Source organism: Armigeres subalbatus, chromosome 2 (assembly GCF_024139115.2).
Source record: "Armigeres subalbatus isolate Guangzhou_Male chromosome 2, GZ_Asu_2, whole genome shotgun sequence".
In the NCBI taxonomy this organism is placed as follows: domain Eukaryota; kingdom Metazoa; phylum Arthropoda; class Insecta; order Diptera; family Culicidae; genus Armigeres; species Armigeres subalbatus.
Window position 1 is genome coordinate 15,525,526 of NC_085140.1, and position 20,913 is coordinate 15,546,438.

A 20,913-nucleotide genomic window follows, 5' to 3' on the forward strand; every position below is an offset into this window, starting at 1 on the left:
CACGTAAACTAAGTCACAAGCTGCCAGAGATAAAAAATGTTTACTCAATTCAAGGTTCTTTTTTGTTTTTTATTCCTTTCTTTATTTGGTATTAACCGCAACTGTGCCAAGATCTACTGTGGTATTCTGCTGTCAGAATCCATAAAGAGTCTTGTCCATCTCACCGTGAGTCCATTGTGTTCATTTGTCCGTGTCGTGAATCCAATGATAGTTGCATTGTTCGGTTGCCATTAATCCGGGTATGTTGGAGGAATGCCTCCGAGAAGAACAATTTGTCAGTCGTCATCAGGCAGTCGTAACGGTAAGGGCGCTTCCCAATACGCCACCCAGGGCCGGATTTATGGGGGGGCCGGGGGGGCCATGGCCCCGGGCCCCCACAAATCTTATGTACCAAAACCAACATTTTTTGTACATTTTGGGGCCCCCACATACCGTCGGCCCCGGGGCCCCCTTCCGGCTAAATCCGGTCCTGACGCCACCGTATAGGCAGCGTATCTGGCGACTGACGAGGGTTTGCTGGAGGGGCTGGGAATCGAACCCATGACCTTTCGCTTGTAAGGTGACCTCCCTAATTCAAGGTTCTGATGTTACAAACTTAATCCAATTCGCATATTTCTGTGATATTTGTCAGATTTCTCAACAGCAGAATTCAATATTCATATTCAGTTCTTTCTGTCAGTTTAATACTGGGAAAAATCACCGAAAGGTTAAGTCACCCCGGTTAAGTAGAAAACTTTTCGTAAAGCGAAAAGTTCTCCACTGGTCTACTGGGTGCTGTGTAAATGTCCTGTCCGTTGTCTCATGCTAGATGTTAAGTGTTCAGTCTGTGCGACCTCAGGACGAAGACGGTGATTCTGTCTTTAAAATATGAAATGAAATATGTTAGGGATGTATATTATTTACTTTATACTTGATGGGCTACAGCTTTTCGATGAACGATCTACGATGTTCGATCTACGCTGAAAGGAGTATCCTCCTCCACTGGACTCGATCCTAGGCCAACCGCTTCCAATCGCCCTGAACGTTGAGGGCCCTCAGGCCCTCTTCAACTGCAAAATGCCATCGTGTTCTCGGCCTTCCACGAAGCCTACGGCCTCTTCCGGGTTCTCTAAAAACTATTATTTTCGCTTGGCGCGCTTTCGACATACGAACATCGTGTCCAGCCCACCGTAGTCTACCGTTTTGTATAAGCCCAACAATATCCATGATTCATGCGACGCCGCCAGATGTCATTCGAATGTTTACCGCCGAGTAACAACTTACGCTCAAATACCCCGAAAGGTCTCCGATCAGCTTCCTTTAACGCCATGTTTCATGGCTGTATAAAGCCACCGGAACAATCAATTATAAAGGTGCGCAGCGGGCAAGGTGGATCGATCAGGTGGAAGATGACTGGCGGGCCCTCCGTAGACTGCGTGGTTGGTCATGGCCCGAGCCGAATGGAGAAGACTCTTATGTACTGCACAGGCCACTTCGACCTTAGTCTGAATAAATAAATAAAATAATCGTACCTGTAATACGCCTTGTCATCTCGCGGGTAACATTATTATCGCACGTCACTAGATTTCCAAGGTACACAAATTCTTCTACAATTTCAACTTTTTCACCATCCAGCACCAGATCACTACCACCACCACTCCCCAGTAACATTTAGGTTTTATAATGGTTTAGGGAAGTTTTGTAGAACAAATAATGGTTTTCAAGACCGTTATAATAGGGGAAGGTGGGCGGTTGTCAGCACCCTTTTATTCTTGTTTCATAACTTCCGTCCAATTGAACAAAGATGTGATATTTGCATACCAACGAAAGCCTATAGGCAATGCAATATAGGCTAGGGTGGTTCAAAAAATCGATTTTGCTCCACAGTGCTCATCTGGTTCTTAACCATGTTCTGAGTGTCCTCTGAAAATTTGAGCTCATTTGGATTAAAACTGATTTAGCACAAGCCGTTTCAAGTTTGCATGCAAATTAATATGGGGAAATTTATTATTTCATTATACTGTTAATGACGCTTCCTCATTAAGCGCAGGTTAAAAGAAAACCTACACAGCTAAAAAGAATACTCAACAGCTTTCACCCAACGAAAATCGCATGTTGATTAATCGCCCCAAAAATTAGTAATCGAATTTAATCTATACTGTAGTTTTCTGGAGCTAATTTCATAACTCATCAATAGGCAACATTGCTGCTCGTGGCGCGGAAGATAGCACACACAAATTCAGGCTACTATGTTGCACTGCACATTTTCAGTGATGCCCTCAAAGAAGTTTAACAATCATGGCTAAAGATTCGCAACCTGTCTTAAAATCGATAAATAATTATTGGGGCGATTAATCTACATGCGATTTTCGTTGGGTGAAAGTTGTTGAGTATTCCTTTTAGCTATGTAGGTTTTTTTTTAACCTGCGCTTAATGGGGGAACGTCATTCACAGTATAATGAAAAAATAAATTTCCCCATACTAATTTGCATGCAAACTTGAAACGGCTTGTGCTAAATCAGTTTTAATCCAAATGAGCTCAAATTTTCAGAGGACACTCAGAACATGGTAAAGAATCAGATGAGCACTGTGGAGCAAAATCGATTTTTGAACCACCCTAATAGGCATACATAAGCTAAAAACTGGTAAAACAATTTGATTTAACTTTTCTATTAGAAATATTTTATTAATAATTTTGTTAAGTGCGGATTTTACGCCATTTAGAAAAAAAAGTGATCGGTTGTCGGCACCCAAAAAAAAACTTTAAAAACGGAAAAATCTGAACTGACGGCATTTTGTCTAAAAATATCTAGATTTATTATGTTAATGTCAATGAAATTCATTGCATTTATGTAAATTATGATTATGCAAATTTAGTAAAGTTTTCAAAAAATTGGACTGGTTGTATTGTAGGACAAATGGTCGAAGGTTAAAAGATCGAAAGGACGAAAGGTTGAAAGAACAAATAATAGAAATTTCAATTGTAGGACGAAAGGTCGAAGGTCTAGAGGTCGAAAATATGAACGGTTAAAAGGTGAGATGGGATAAAAAGTTGAAATTACAAAAAAATGACGCAAAACGACGAGTGTTAATCAACCATTCATTGTTGAATTTTTCCTTCTTTTAGTCATAGGCTGTACTTTCGGAATTCGCATATTTATATTTATTTGTGTTTCACTTGATTATATTTAATTGTTGAAGTTTTCCTTCTTTTAATCATAAGATTTTCTTGACCTGATAATATTTCTTTCTACAATTTTTGCTTTGTTCCTTAGGGCTTAGTAGTCACATGGCTACTGCTTCTGCCTCATACACAGGTCCAGGACCGTTCCATTCTCCTACTTTGTATCTTTCTCTATATTTCGAATGTTCTAGCAATCGCTGGACTTCCATACCGTTTCCATTTGTATACCATACCTTCAGCTTGACGAACAAAAAAGCTCGTTTCCTACATCCAATAAGAAATTCTATCAGCTACTTTCTCCTATCTGTCACATTAGTAGCTCGTTAACCAAGACGAACCTGGGCCCCTCGAACCTAACACTAATACTATCGACAGACATATGATTTCTGTACAGTGATACACGTACCATGTTGTACGCGTACAGCAGCAGGATGACACACATATTTTTTTACCATTCGCTGCGTTACTATAGTATTATTTGCGTTACATATAGACTTTTTTTAACAAAATAATAAAAAAAATATTTTCCATTTTTACATAACCTGTATACATATTATTAAAATGTAAATACATACTTTATTAAAATCCGGCCTTTTGCTGATTATTTTAAACATTTTTATTGTTGTTCAAAACACACTTGGTGAATTTTCGATTGATGTAAAGAAACACTACTATCTGTAAAATTGCCGTTATCAAAATTATTACATTACAATATGTACAGCTTTTTTGATTATTGGGATTGACAAAAAACGTAAAAACCCTATTTACGCCCAAAAAAATATCTATTAAAAACTGTTCCCCCTCCAACCGTGGAAACTCTTCGATATGCAAATTTTTCTGGCATTGTCCGTTGTCTTACAAAATATGTAAGTATTTATTATTATATTCTTTATTATCGTGATTTAAAAAAAATGTAAGTGTTCAGTCTGAACAATCACTGTGATTGTTTTCATTCTTCGGATTTTGAAGGCGTTTTCCTAACTTTGTAGATATTTGCTAATATAAGGATACTCGAAAAGGATTTCTCACATTTTCTGATATCCCATTTTCTTAGATTCTAGAGCTTCGATTGGATCATTGTCATGATCTTAACTTTACAGAATATCTTCAGACACGTTTACCTCTGTGAATCATACAAATTCTTAATATTCCCACATTCTTTAAATCCTCCCGGGTAATCAAATATTTAAGATTCTTCAGATTCCTACGTTATTCAGAGTTTGACAAATTATTTCTATTTTCGTTGATTTTTCAGTACATATACGGAAATGGCCTAGATTCTCAAAAAACCCTCTAGAGTGTCCAAGATTTCTTTTTTCTCCTGGTTTTTCGGATGTGGACCATTTTTTTAAATCCAATTTCTTATGAATTCCTTAGCTCATCCAGAATTTACAGATTTAACATGTGGTAATGCGGGACATTCTCCGGGCAATTCGGATCGAGCAGGCTGAATCAGTGAATCCAGGACTGCAATTTTAAAATTAATAAAAGGATTGATGGAGATATCCGTGCTGTTAAGTATTACTTATTGTATAGGCGATGAAATATTCATTTAATTGTTGGGAAATAATTAGTTCAAATATAAATAGAAAATATGTTGACGTTTCCTTTTTATAAGGAATAATTACAAGAAATTAAGAAAAAACCCAGATTAATCCACCTAGCGGTGATGATGCCTTTCTCGCTCGTTCAAAATGGTTAATAAACATATATGAAAAGTCGAAAATAACAATTGGTGAATAAGACTTATTTTTCACATTTGTTTATACCAGATGAACCGGCCTAGGGTCGAAAATCTCGTAAATAAAGATAGATTGAATTGAAAATTCACATTTGTTTATACACATTGTAATAATTGCTGCCGGATGCAATTTGTTGCAAGCAAATCGGATGAGGTTAAGTGCCCGGAAAATGTGATGAGGTTGTGCAATTGCACAAATCGAGTTTCAGACATAGTATAAAAATTTGTTTTTTGGCCATAACTTTTGAGCCCATTCCCCAGTTCGGCCTGATTTTTAATGTGAAACAATATGACAGGATTCCCTGTTTAAATAATCGGTTCAAGATAAGATTTCGAAAAATAAGTTAGATTTTTTTTGCACACACATGCACATACACACACTTTTTCTGAAAATTCCGTTTTGAAGCCAGAATCCAGCTGAAATTGTTGTTTTGAATAATATGATTCTTCATTTAGATAAAAATTCAGTTGACCATCCCCGTCAAAAATTGTATTTCGTTTCATTGTTTCAGTCGATTCTTTGGCTTATTTAAGGTCAACTTTCCCAAAGAAAATATGGGTTCTTTGAAGCCTCTAACTATTAAATCGAAAACAAAAACCGAAAACGTGTGCACGTGTTAACCGACCTGAAAAAAATCACTCGATGTTCGTTCAAAATCGGGCCAATCTTAAAAAACAGCACTTTTTCGATTTTTGTTTTAAATTTAAAAAATACTTAAGCGAATAAAAATTTTTGACGGGAAAGGTCTATTTTTGCTAATGAGTAGTTCCGTTTTTGTCATTATCATTCAAACACTTTTCAACAAGATTTATAAATTTGATCTGATTTAAAAAAAATCTGATCAGAATTCTACTGGGGTTGCTTTTCTTTATATGGAAAGCATTTCGCAGTAATTATGAATGTATGGTTAAAATTGATTATTTTGATTTCTAAACTGATCCAAAACTATTTATCAGATCACTCTACAGGTAAACTATCCAAGTACAAAATCTGATAGATTACGCGTGATAGAGCTAGTGTTTTTGAGCTCATATTGTGCAATAATTTATATCGTAATGATTACATACCTGATATACTATCAGAAAATCGAAAATCGTTGCTTGCCTTCATGTAATTTGTTATGGATTGTGGCAAGGATGTTTTCGATCATTAGTATTGTGCCTTGCAACAAAATGACAACTTTCGTGATCATTTTCCAAGGCTCTCAAAGATGTGAAAAATTTCTCCGCAGTACAAATAGCACGAGCTATCCAAGCATTCACCGCCGGAAAGTACCACGTGGCGGCCAAATTAAAAAAATATCGAATTGGCTTTTTTTTTCTGGAGGTATGTTGTTCGTAGGCGCGTATTTTTCGTTGCGACCAAAAATGAGCGGAGGAGTAGATTTTTTTATGAGCGGTTTTATATAGGTTCGATAATTTAGTAGTTTGTCAATAACTCATTCCAGAGGTTAAATTTCAAACGTGATATGTGGAGGACTTCTAGAGCGAAGGTTTTTACAACTCTGCCTAATTGTTGTTTCTATGGCACTAATAACATAGTTATAGCGCTAGTTGCAGTAACTTATTATACAGACTGATCGAAATTTTGTTATCATTTAGTATTAGTAACTAGTGCTTTAACTCTATTATTAGTTGAATCAAAACAACAAACTATTAGGCAGAGCTTTAGAAAAATATTCGCACTAGAACTCCGCTGTAACACGTTTTGACATTTAACCTCTGGAATGAGTCATTGTAGATTGTCAATGATCGAACTAAGACTATTAAATGATCTAAAACATACTTGGATTATAGAAAAGTTTGGATACTTTTTCTACTGACTTCCTAAAATAGAAAGTTTTCTCCGAATCCTTCCAAAACTCAGTTTCTCCTACATAATCCGAGTGCTTTACAAACGAAATTAATATCCTATGGAAAGAACCACGCGAATAAGGTTGATATAGCCATTTAAATGCGAGTGTTCGGAATATGAGTCATTTTCGGGACTCGAGTCAAAACGGTTTATATTTTTCAACGCCCGATTAAATGCCACCGAACCAAAGCACAGCACCTGGTGCGTTACCGCACGTATGCACAAGCAGCCGATGTCTTGATGCAGTGAAATAGTTATTTATTGCAAATCGCGTAGCCTCTTGTTCTTCGAACACTGGCCTTTCAAGAAACAAAGATAGCTGAGGGGTAACGTGATAGGCTTTCAATCAGAGGATTTAAGTTCGGTCCTCTCGTGTTAGCCATCTTATTTTTTTCAAAACTCATATTTTCTAGGAGTGTGGTATAATATTACGCATTGCAAGAAAAGTTTTGAATACTAGAAAATTCAAACAAAATTTTTGTATTTAACATGCTAATAATCAATGGAACCTAATGCTGTGTATTGTTTATATTTATATTCATGACATTTCTATAATTGAATCCATCTGATTATTTGGGATATTTGAAAGAATTCAGGTCTGAACTTTAGATGATGAAGGAGTTAGGAAATGAAACATAAATGCATAAATTGAGAATCGATATGTACTCAACAGTTTTCTTTAATGATTGTTAGCAGAAACAAAATAGCCTTTGATTTACCTTGGTAGTAATTAAACTTGCCCACCGAGTTTCAATAGAGAGTAAACATAAGTGGAAAATTATATTCGATTGCTTCAATGCACAAAGAAAAGATGCCTTACTGAATAGAAAAGACAAAATTTTCAATCAAATTAGAAGCTTGCGAGTTTATGGGGCAGCAGACGCTATATCCAAGGAATTAAGACCGGGGATTTCCCTCTGCGCGTTATTTCCGCGCAGACATCCAAATTTTCCTTTTTTTTCCGTAATACTCATGAACCAGTTTCCCCAAATCTCATTTGCTCGGATCAACATTCAACCCAGCTGAGCTAAAAATAGAACATTGCCGCGCGCAATGCGATGTGTGATGGTGATGCTTCCTTCGGCAATATTCATCCGACGGCAAGAGACTGAAGCGACTGCGCATGCGTCCCGCGTCTTCCCGCACACCAGCTGCGCTCCCATATGCTGATTGAACGCCACAAAGAATGATGCATATGCGTAAAAATAGAACAGAAGCACGGCTTGCCGCTGATGCTACGATGGTTAAGCCGACCGATCCACAGTGGCGGAAACCCAGACAAAACCCAAAACAAATCGTTCTTTCGTGAAGCTGATATTATTTCAAATTTGCACATTTAGTCAATGATAATTCCTCAATTTGTTAATTGTAGTTAGTAAATTTAATTTTTGGTGACATGGTTCAAGTTGATGGTGTAAAGTATCTCATAAACATATATGTATGGGAAAATTAAATTTGACTGAATTTTGTATCGGGAAAGATTCGGAAAGAACTGATATGATGCATTGAAATATATATTTTGTCACTTAACAGTGGTTAGTTTGGCGAATTGCGCCTTGCTGCACCAAAGCGGAAAATTTACTGTTTCAAGGTTAGAATTAAGACGCTGCTGTGATCCTAAGTCATGGGCTTCCGCAAGTCTTTGGATAGCATAGCATATGTTGGATAACTATTTAAATTTCAAAATGAATTCAGCGTTACAAAATTACTGTTGCTAAATTTTAAGCGCAATCGTAGGTTTAGTCGAGCATTCCCGGATAAAAAATATCATTAAAATATCATAATTTGTATTGTTCCAGCACCATTTAAAACAAAGTTTTTACCATTGAATATAATGGAATTTTGACAATAAAATCACATGAGAAATAATGGTTTTCCACGATAAAATGAATGGTAAATGGGACTTTTACAATAAAAAAGGGGGGTTGTTATGTATCTTTACAATAAAAAAATCGAAAATTTTCCATACAAAATTCGGAGCAAAACAATTGATTTTACGGTTCTTCAATGGGATGATTTCGAGCGACAAAACGATAGAAAACATAGTGTTTTAAAGGTTTTCAATTACTTTTTCTATTGTTTTACAGTAGAAAAACAACAGGATTTAGAAAACATTATAATCCAATATTACAATAAAAATACAATACAATAAATTATTTTACAAATTATTTTATTTTGAATATAATTTTAATTCAGTTCAAACTTTTTCTCTTTCATTTTAACTCGCTTTGCTGTTATTTGGACATGGGTGCATAAACGCTGAAAATCGGCAAAGACGCAGCCCGCTATACGAATCGAAGGATCGGAGTTATTCTTGAACACATACATATAAACCTGTGAAAATGTAAATTATAAAAGAATGTCAGTTTTATTAGAAAAAGTACGTCGAGAACAAAAGAAAAAAAAAATACTTGCATCAGTTCTTATTATATATCTCTTTGGTGAGATTGGCCAATGATAGCCACTAATGCTCTTGAATCAGTGAAGGCACCGAGCAGCAGTATTTTATCATAAGCTTCATTTCTGAAAGAGAACAAAGATACATGTTACCAAAAATGTTCCGAATTACTTCGACGATAGAAATCAAGGACCCTCTTGAAGGTACTTTAAAGATTTCTCCCGCATCAATATCATCAGGTATTATGATGATAACATTTATTTTTTTTGTTCGGGATGAGCCACTGCGTGCATCAAGAGCCCCGCACATAGGATACGTTTGCTTTTTACAGTTTTCCCATGGGAAATGTGTCAAAGCAACGTAAACGTATGCTATGTGCGGGGCTCTTTACAGTCGTGATTCGCTGGTTGGGATTATAATACATGTGTCATTTTTTAGTTGAGTCACCGCTGGTTGGGCCATGGCACATCTAAAAAGCATTCATACATCAAAATTCAATGCAAACGCCGAAAATGGGTTTTGACGTCATTGGATGTTGTGTCATTTGCGATGTTCAAGTTGAAATGCACGAGTTCAAATTGATAACAGAATTCGTTAATTGGGTCGAGTTTGTGACCCAAGCAGCAAAGCGCGACTGTACATTGAACTTTTGTAGTATAACACCAAATATATTATATTAACAATATAGGTCACTTCGCTCTTCCCCATACATCAAAATAGAGACAACCTTACTAGTGAATACAGCACCATCTGTTATCTGAAATGGTCGATAAACTTGTTTTGGCCATTATCTTCTAAGCGTGTATATGTGACGTTTCTCCTGAAATACCAAATTCAATACCAAATTTTCAAAAAGACTTATCTGCTTTTGTAAACAATGATTCAAACGTCAATTTGACGAATCTGATAGCACTCCCACACGAACCAACACCACCAACAGATAGCAGAAGCATTCATCTACGTGTTGGTTGGTTTGCGTGGGAGTGCTATCAGATTCGTCAAATCGACTTTTTAATCCTTGGGTTTTTTTAATGGTTAGACATTAAGAGATAAACCCTTTTCACTGACGGCATCTCATCCATTGAACGCAGCTCTTTGTGGTTGTTCGATTGAAACTGCTCCGCTAATTTTGAATTGTAAATTGTTGCTGCTTGATCGTTAAATATTATCTATAACTTCTATATCTGGATGCTGTTCTGATCTACTGTGCTGTTCAATTTCATTGCGATTCGCTCGTGGGAAGTCCGTCAAATTCCGCTGAAATATTTGTGCGTAGAAACTCTATCATCGCTCTACCTACAAGCCACCATTTCATCATATAGAGAGTGATCAGGATCGCAACAATGCAGTGCAACAAGTGTTCGTGCACCATTGATCGAAATAACGAGCGCTACACAATATGTGAGGGAGCATGTGCCAAGCGATATCACGCTACATGCGTTGGTCTGTCGGAGGCAACAGTGAGCGCGCTTTTCTCTAAAAACGTCCTGTGGATGTGCGACCAATGTTTGCTGGATTTTTGTACTGTTCGTGATGCCAACAGTTCTAATGAGATCATCCGTGAAGAAGATATTGAGACTTGCTGCAAACATCAAACGACTTGTGAAACCGAAATTGAAGAACTCAAAGAAAAGGTGGACAATATCATCTACACGCTCGCTGCGATGGCAACTCAAAACACACAGCTCCAGCCAACCCCGGACAATGGACACCACTCAACCCCTGTTTCAACTTCAGTGCATTTTAGTAATTTGCTAAATGGGACTAAAAATGGGAATGAATCTATGAGTGACAACAGTGATTTGGCCCAACCTGATTTCGATGATACATTTTCTCTCTTTGTTACGAATATTGATCGTGCAGCAAAAGAAACCGATGTAGAAAGACTAGTGTGTTCCTGTTTGAATATTGTTGATAGTAGTAATATTAGGGTACGTAGGCTTGTATCGAAACAAAGATTGCATGAGCAAGATTACATATCTTTCAAGATTGTGTTAGATAAGAAGTTGAAGCCCTTGGCCATGAATCCGTCAACTTGGCCGAGAAATGTAAAGTTCAGGGAATTTGAAAATCGACGTACTTTTTGGAAACCCAAACATACCTAATTGAATTGTATGCTTTAACAAGAAGTTCAAGTGTGATGTTGTTGAATATTTAACTGTAATAATTTTGTCTATGGACACTGTTATATAGCTCATTTAAATTGCACTGTTTATGAATGTACTCGTTGATGTTATGTATTAGTGTTTAGTATTAAGAAATTATTTCAATAAGACTCTAGAAGTCAGTTGAAAGTTAATAATAAAATAATAATAATAATAATAATAATAATAATAATAGGATATTTTGCCACAGTACTTGGAAACCGTGGAGAACCTTGAGGAGCTGCAATTTATCGTGTATTCGGCTGCAGTGGCTGTTGTAAGAACGTTGGGATTGCGAACGCGCCCACAAGGTGAGAGTGATGGACGCGCACGCCCCAAAGCACGAAAACCCGCGTGGATGCGACGTCTGGAGAACCGCATCGCCACACTGCGGTCAAAGGTTGGTCGATTAACACAGTACAAGCAGGGGAATCGATCAACCAGGCTAGTTCGGAATGTTGCTGAAATTGTGAAACCCACAGAACTCCGTGATCTCACCGAGGCGAACATAACTGAGATCCTCGACACCCATGTACAGCGGTTGAGTGCTTTTGCTAAACGACTGCGACGTTATGGAGAATGTTCGAAGAGGAAGGAGCAAAATCGAATGTTCAACATCAACGAAAGGGAGTTCTACAACCACATCCGAAACGACAAAGCCGACTTTGGCGAGGGCCTTCCGGAGATTGGAGAAGTCACGCAATTTTGGTCCAATCTATGGGAGAACCCCGTCATACACAAAGGCGATGGGGTGTGCATGGCAGATGAAAAGCGATATTTTAGTGGAATTGGAGACATGACCGCTATCAACGTAACAGCCCAAGACATACGTGAGGCCACCTGGTATACCAGGAATTGGGCTGCACCAAGGCCCGATTTTGTGCATAATTTTTGGTATAAAAATACTCCCAACGGTCCACGGCCGGATGTCGAAATGCTTTAACATGGTACTAGATAACCACGGGCAGTTACCGGAATTCATCACTAGGGGTGTCACTTATCTTCTGCCGAAGGATCGGAGTACTTTGAACCTAGACAAGTACAGACCAATAACGTGTCTTTCGAGTGTAAACAAAGTACTGTCATCGGTAATAGCGAGGAGGATGCAGAACCATTGCGACGTCAACAACCTGATGACCGAGGAACAAAAGGTTGTCGACGTAACACACGAGGCTGCAAGGATCAGGTCATCATTGATGCAGTCGTTGTTGGGCAGGCCACCCACAAGCAAAGAAACCTGAGCATGGCGTATATCGACTATAAAAAGGCATACGACTCAGTACCTCACTCGTACCTTCTTAAGGTACTGCAGTTGTATAAGATAGACGGTAACGTCATCAGGCTAATGCAGCACGCTATGGGGATGTGGAGCACATCCCTACACATTACCGACGGAGAAAAGGTGTTACGGTCCAGGACTCTCAGCATCAGGAGGGGCATATTCCAAGGCGATACCTTTAGTCCTCTATGGTTTTGCCTTGCCATGAACCCTCTTAGCAGAGCACTCAACCAACACAACTATGGCTATCATTTGAAGAGTGGGGAAAGGAGTACAAACATTACCCACACCTTCTTTATGGACGACTTGAAGCTGTTTGCGGAATCTGTGGAGAAGCTGCACCAATTTCTGCGGCTTGTAACGGTATTCAGCAACGACATCCGGATGGAGTTTGGTATCGATAAATGTCGATCCATACATCTACACCGGGGTCACCTGGTGGATGCCGACAGTTTCCGCGTCAACGAACAGGAGGAGATTCGAAACATGGTTGAAGGCGAAACTTACAAGTTCCTAGGTTTCCTGCAACTGAAAGGAATTCGCCATACGACGATCAAGAAAGAGCTGCAGGAAAAGTTCTTGCATCGTGTCAACGGTATTTTGAAGAGCCTCTTGTCGGCCGGCAACAAGGTGAAGGCGATAAACACGTTTGCTGTGCCCTTGTTGACATACAGTTTCGGGGTAGTGAAGTGGACCAAGACTGACTTGGAGGCGTTAGAACGAGCAGTACGAGTGGCGTTCACTAAGCATCGCATGCGCCATCCAAAATCGTCCATTGAGAGAGTCACCCTGCCACGTACAGTAGGAGGAAGAGGCGTCACCGATATACAAACACTATGTGTTTCCCAGATCCAGCAGTTGCGAAGATACTTCGTGGAAAGCCAGAACCGCCACGAAATCTATCGCGCTGTGTGTGAAGCTGACCACGGATTCAGTGCCCTGCATCTGGCGCAGGAGGACTATCAGCTGAATTGCGACATCAAATCTGTCGACGAGATGATCGCATCGTGGAAGCAGAAGGAGTTGTATGGGTCGCACCCCCATCAACTGGAGCTGGAATATATCGACAAAGCGGCGTCGAATACGTGGCTGGTGCGGGGTGAACTCTTCTCGGAAACAGAAGGATTCATGGTAGCCATCCAGGACCGGGTAATTGCGACGAAGAACTATCGGCACTATATATTGCACGAAAACGTGGAGGACCGCTGCAGGAAGTGCAATTCAGTAGGAGAGACGATCGAACATATCGTGTCCGGGTGTTCAGCCTTAGCTGATTCAGCCTATCTCGGTCGTCATAACGAAGTAGCCAAGATTGTGCACCAACAACTTGCTTTAAAGCACAACTTGGTTAACCAGTTTGTCGCCTACTACAAATATGTGCCTGTCCCGGTTCTGGAAAATAGTTTCGTGAAGCTGTACTGGGATCGCGAGATCATAACGGATGTCCTCATTCGTGCCAATCGGCCCGATATTGTGGTCTACGACAAAAGGATGAAGCGGGTAACCCTCATCGACATTGCTGTACCGCTAGACCATAATGTCCAAACAACATTCTCCAACAAGATAACGAAGTACCACGACTTGGCGGAGGAGTTGAAGCAGATGTGGCACCTGGAGGACGTGCGTATAATTCCGGTTGTTATCTCAGCTACCGGAGTGGTCCGGGGATTTCTTCTGAGATCCTTAGGAGAGCTGGAACTATCTCATAACCTCCATAGCATCCAAAAGACAGTGGTTCTTGTAACTTGCAGTATTGTAAGAAGGTTCCTGAATCACCACAACTAATACATCCGGTGCAAACGTTTATTATAGGATTTTAAGTCAACCGGCGAATGAGATCCACAGAGCCTAATCCCTTTGGCATTTAGATTGCCCGGGGTAGATGCAAATCCCCAGCACGTTTGCTGAGGAAGTGCCTAAACTCTATAATAATAATAATAATTACTTCCATAAAGTGTTTCACTATTCTTACCTTAGATTTGCTGCATTCGATAAAAAAAGAGAGATTTTCATCGAGAAGCATGTTGTTAAATCCGAAAGTGGTGATGTTCAATTTACCCAGATTTTAGTACAAATGGCACAAATTCATTTTGACGTTTACTCAGATTTTTACAACTCTTTAGACGACGCAGAATTCGGATAAATCCCTGGGTAATCTTAGAATAGCGTGTACCTGGGAGGGAGAAACAGATTCAAAAATGTGTTTGTCAAGCCGAGTCGAAATGTAGCTGTCAGTGTGAGCCGAAAACGAAACACTTGACAAGAAAATGTTTGAAGGCAATATACCTACCTAACAACAATAACGCACAAAACAAAATTTAGTCTTTTCAGGTGGCGCCTACGTTGATTGCTTTCTTGTTGAAAATTTACTTGTTGCGTTATGACAGTATGTATTTAATTTGATGTGTAGTATCGAGAGCGCCCTCCCAGGCATGTACTATGCATCTTATGATGGGCACGAATTCACGTAGTACAGGTAAAATAATGAAATAAAGTTGCTTTAGGTATGGTGTATGATTATGATCCGCAATAAACTGCTCGCCATGAGGAACTGGTCGCAAACTTCAGAAATAGAGTTTACGCTTCCTGTTGAACTAATTAGTTAAAAAATTGTATCGATTCCACAGTTTTGCCATTCCGTCCTTTTCATGAAGGACTCTCGCTATTTAGATTTGACACCACTTACGTCAATTAGGGTTGCGCGAAATTTTAGCGTGTAGTAGTTGCATTTCTGCCACGGGTGGCGCCACATACGCTAAAGCATGGGTCGCCAGTATTGCGTGAGAGTGAGCTATATTGTTAATATAATATATTTGATAACACTTTAGATATTTACCTCGATTCAGAAGCCAGTGATCTACCGCTTGCCCAGCACCAAAAACAGCAATGAAAAAGACACTTCCTGCACCATACAGTTTCATTATTTTTGTCTTTCTACTAATGATAAACAAAACTGTACACGCTAAAATTAATCCATCCATTCTCCGTGTGAAATGATAAGCAAAAGTTTTTATTCTCTTTCATTTTTTTAATTCAAATTTTTATTACATAACATTTATAGACCTGCAATATGAAAATATATTCTTGAGAATCGATATATTTTTTTTTCATTGAATAAGCAAAGCTATTGTTATTTTATTGTTTTCAATTGTTATTTCATCAATATAATAAATCCATGAAAGATTCCAAAATTATATTATTTTTTTCTTTAAGACGGATTTCCTGATCATCCAGATAGAATACTTTCATAATTTGTTAAGTTTTTGGAGGAGCAATGCTAAACATAAGCAAACAATGAAAATATTATATAATGTATCGGTAACATTTAAATATATTGTACTTCTAATGTAAGTACAATAAAGATCTTTAACAACCGTGAAAATTTTATAATAAGCGTACAATAGTTTGTATTGTTTACCACATAATCTATTGTATTTCAATGGGTTATGTCATACAAGTTACTGTTAATTTTTATCCGGGATTTGTATGGGGGACCACCACTGCGCGACGGCACATTGCCATTCCTTCTTTTAGGCGCATTCGAATGGGAGAGCGTTGAACGTGTTAAACAAAGCACGATGCTTTTTGAAATTGCTATATGAGGACTGATGAGTATGTACAGGCTGTTATATAGGGTATTCGTGCTTTTCTTAGCGCTTGATAGCAATAAGACATGAGAAAAGTCATGTCTAACGTTTAGCAGAGAAGAGGATTTTTAATTATTGAACGGATATCCTATCGTAAAAAGGTCACCCCAAATTACTATTTGGTAATTTGCATAGGGCACCCGTAACCTGAGGGGTTCTTATTGATAATTCCCATTATTATACACATATGTGTCTACTAGTTTGAATGTAATTATGCAATTATACCAATATAATTTTGCATTAACATCCTCAAATTAATAGTGAATCTACTTTTATCTCAATTAAAGAAACAGCGTATCCAAGCGATTTCAATAGTTCATCTATTACAGCATCATTACTGGGCGCGAGTGTTTTGATCATCCTCGCAGCGCTGTCATTTTAGTTTAGTCACTCTTTTTCGCACTTGTCACTATTTTCGGTTGGTGGTTTGGTGGCTGCATTCCGTACAGGTGACATTTAATAGTTCATCAAATAGCAGCACTGTTATCGCGCTACCAAATTTGATCACCTGTCCGCTGCGCTACTGTTTTAGCAGCGCGTTTAGTAGCGATCGGAAAAGTGTCAAGTAATGATACTGCGCTGCCAAACGGCTTATACTCACCACCGGCAATCTTGCTCTAAGTTAATGTATTGAAACTGTATACTTTAATAATCAACGGTAAAAGCTAATATTTTCTTTTCTCGATCCATTAATACTTCCAGAATAGGAATCGGTACCCTAGCAGGATAAACTCTGATGCTTATAGAGGTAATGAATATATGACCAATTCGATGATTGATATTAGTATGTATCTTGTCACATGCTATGTGTATCGATGGTGCTGTGGTGTAATAGCCGCTTCCCGATCAAGAGATCACGAGTTCGAATCCAGATTGGAGCATTTTGCTTTTTTTTTGCACGTAAAAACAGTTTTTTGGCCATAACTCCGAAACGCAAAGTTCAATCGATCTAATTTTAAATAGGAACCAATGGGACTGCATTCCGCGTCGAATGCAACTTGTTGCGAGCAAATCGGATAATGATAAATGCCCAAAAACGTGTCTCACATTTTTGTACACATACACACACACACACACACATACAGACATCACCTCAATTCGTCGAGCTGAGTCGATTGGTATATAACACTATGGGTCTCCGAGCCTTCTATAAAAAGTTCGGTTTTGGAGCAGTTCTATAGCCTTTCCGTATACTTAGTATACGAGAAAGGCAAAAAGATCAGCGTTCCAGACTTGTCTGAAACTCAGAGTTCAAAAAAGCTGATAATAGCAAAAGAAAATTATTTAAGGTCATCAAGTATAACCAGGACAAACAGTTACAATATGCCTACTGAACAAATCATTTAGTAAATTTAGTGATATGATGTGGCATATATATTTGTAAAATAAGTAGTTTGAACTAAAATGGAATATACAAATATATCGCCGACGAACACGTTCATTGGTCGTTTTCATATTCCAACAAGAAAAAACTCATTTTTCTTATTATGTTTTAACGTCAGTGATGGGTAGTGACCGCAACCAGATGGCGCCATTGTATGCGTTACTAGCATTGCTTGCATTCAAATTTGCTTTGCGCTGTACCTGTAACGTTGTATACAACGGGCGCAGAGCAGGGTACGTATCAGCGTAGAATCATCATTGCTTGGGTAATACCAACGTGATTCTGGGTGACAGATATATGATTTTATGCTGTACAGTGATTTTCGCATCATATATCTGTCACAAGTATAGTTCCGCATGAAATCGTGGCATGTACAGAGGTATATTCGGCTTGCAGTGGCCGAGTGATTGCATCATCTTTTTCTCCCCCTTCCCTACATTGACTTGTGCTAGTCCCAAGCAAACATCTGTAGGTTCTCGGTGCAAAAACAGCTGATCTGGTCATAATGGAGTAGCAACTACGGGCAGTCAATCAAGCTCAAGCTCAAGGTATATTGTCAAATCAATATTTTTATCAAAGTGTTGCTAGGCTTTATTTACTTGAATCTTATTTCCTGAAACTAGTCCTTCACTCATTTTCTTAAAATGATCATTCGAAATATATCATTTTTGGCTTAACATACCATCTTCTAGTGATAATAATTTTATTTTCATGTGCTGAAAAAACGATACATTTTAACGGGAGTAAAATTTATTTTGAAGTAAATATAAACGGAAAAATAAATTATACTTTTATTATTAGAAACCATTACGTTACACTGTAAAGTAGGAATTGCCCAAATTTGTGTTACGTAATTTTTTACTGGACCCTTATTACTGTTTCATTTACTAAAGTCAACTAGTAACGGCTTTAGACGGTGTATTTTGATAAATTTTAGAAAATTTAAATTGTTCGGATTTCAAAAAGTTGTTTAAGTTGAATAACAATATAAACTTTAATGCTTGTTCAAATCTGGTTAAAAATTAATTTTAAACTAGACAAACAACATTCTAAAAAGGTGACATTGATGAAATCGCGAGTTTAATTTTTTTGCCTGGGCAGCAAAATAGTGATTTTGAGCGAGAACACAAATTTGGGTTTTAGAGAGTTAAGTTAACTCTAAAGAATAGCGTTTGTTTATATTATAAGACATAACTCGTAAAAACAGCCCATGCATAATAGATAGAATAAAACCTCTAATCTCTGTCTATTCGACTTTTTTTCTGTCGACCTTTTGTCTCTTCGATCTATTGTTGTTTCTTTTTTTTCAACTTTACGGTGGTATTCAATTTACAATATAGAGTAAATTTACTTTGTAAATATGTATGGGTGGTAGAAATCCGCGAAGTTTGATGTTAGCTGCGAAATTTAAACATTTTCGCGAAAAACCGCGAAAGTAACCTTTCCCATCAATAATCAGTCGATTTCTTGACCTATAGTCAATACCAACTCGACAAACAACGCATTTTTTGACCTCTCGAAAATATATATTTTTTTTAAAAGTGCAAAGTCCGAAATTGGTCGAATGTTGAGCCAAAATTAAATTGAAGAACAATTTAGTTTTTCTTTCAAATTTTAAAAATAGTTAGAGACGTAAAAAATATGGATTCTTTAGGAATGTTAGAGATTCTCAAGGGCCACTGTCGAATTGCATTCACATGACCTGCAATACTCACATTATGGGGTTGATCGGCGAAGTTTGGAGAAAAAAGTTTCCCAACGATGATCCACGAGACGATCAAATCTATTTTTTCTCATTCGGCCTCGAGAAAATGTCGTTTCAAGGAGATCATAGCCGAACTAGCCGGCGTTGATAAAGAAAGTGTACCGTTGCCCCCTACACTGGTCATTACGAGATTGAATAGTTAGCTAAATGCTGTAACCTACCATGCTCAATATGTGACTTACTACCGAAAATTCATCAAACATGAACTCGAAGTATCAGCTGCCACAAATGCTTTGACTGAGCTCCAAGGGCTGCTCCAGGAACGAGAAATAAAGGAAAAGATTGGTTTCATCAGTCAAAGCACTTCTAAAATGGTTGAAGTCTTGACTTGGTTCGAAAGTCGTCACGTGAGGATTCATTTGGCCTGCAACAAAATCATGGATTTGCTTGCAGATACTTTTACAATTTCATTTGTTTTAGTCTCATATTAATTTGAAAACAATAAACAGTATTTTCAGACAAAGTAAAGAACAAGGGATTACCGCGATGGCAACGAGATACCTTCGCCGAAGCGTCGAATAAGATGAAGCAATACTACTCGACACCTACCTCGCGATTCTGCCAACCGGGTTTGAAGTTTTTACGATCGGTCCGATTACTGGATTCGCAGCAAGCAAAGTTTTTGTCTTTTGATGATCTGTTCGATGGAATTTCAGAATGTGCAACCAACAAGTCTATGATACATGATGAACTATTGGCCTAAAAACATGCCGTTATGGAAATATGTACAGGAAAATGTCGATCCACTCACGTTTTGTTTTGCAAACCGGGATCGCTTTTCTCAGCTCTTCAAAATAGCGTTGAAATATCTGTTTATTTATGGAAACTCGGTAGATGCTGAACGTAGTGTCAGCCAGTAAAATTTAATCAACACTTCCCAGCGCCAAAAGTTGACGAAAAAAAAATTTGGCTAACCAAGTGCTTTTGACCAGTAATGCAATGAAATAATAAAACAAAACCCTGACTGAAATGTAATAAATTTATATTTTCCATCGTTTTGAAAATGATTGAAAAAAAAACTTCCGATTAGGTTCCCTCGGTAATTGGCGCACTCCAGTCTGTGCCCTTTTACAAAGAGTGGGCAAATAAGGCTGTGAAGGATCTTGAATTTATTGAAATCTTGGTTCTCTGTACGGAAAACCGTTGAAAGTTTTAATTTTGGGGCGCCTTAACGCCAGTGTTCGGAATATGAGTTATGTTCGGGATTTGTGTGAAAACGGTACCTTGGGATTTTTTTTCAGGAAAATCCGTCAAAAATCCTTCAAATTTCCTTGGCGAATTCCCTCAAATTTCCTTAGGAAACCCCTTCAAATTTTCGCCAAGTTTCCATGGGAAATAAATTTTGTAATACCTCGGAAAAATCCTTCGAATTTTCTCGGGAGATTTCTTGGAATTTCCTCGGAATATATGTTTCGAATTTCTCCGGGATTTTTTTTTTAATTTCCTCGGAAAATTCTTTCGAATTACCTGGGAAAACTCCTTCGAGTTTTCTTGGGTAAATCTTTCAAAATTCCTTCGAATTTCCTATGGAAAGACA

The 20,913-nt window shown here is 38.1% G+C and overlaps 1 protein-coding gene across 1 annotated transcript in view; it reads left to right on the forward strand.

Annotated features, from left to right (window-relative positions):
- Positions 1 to 20,913, forward strand: part of LOC134217922 (uncharacterized) — a 200,068-nt gene that overhangs the window by 40,334 nt on the left and 138,821 nt on the right. The window lies entirely within an intron of this gene.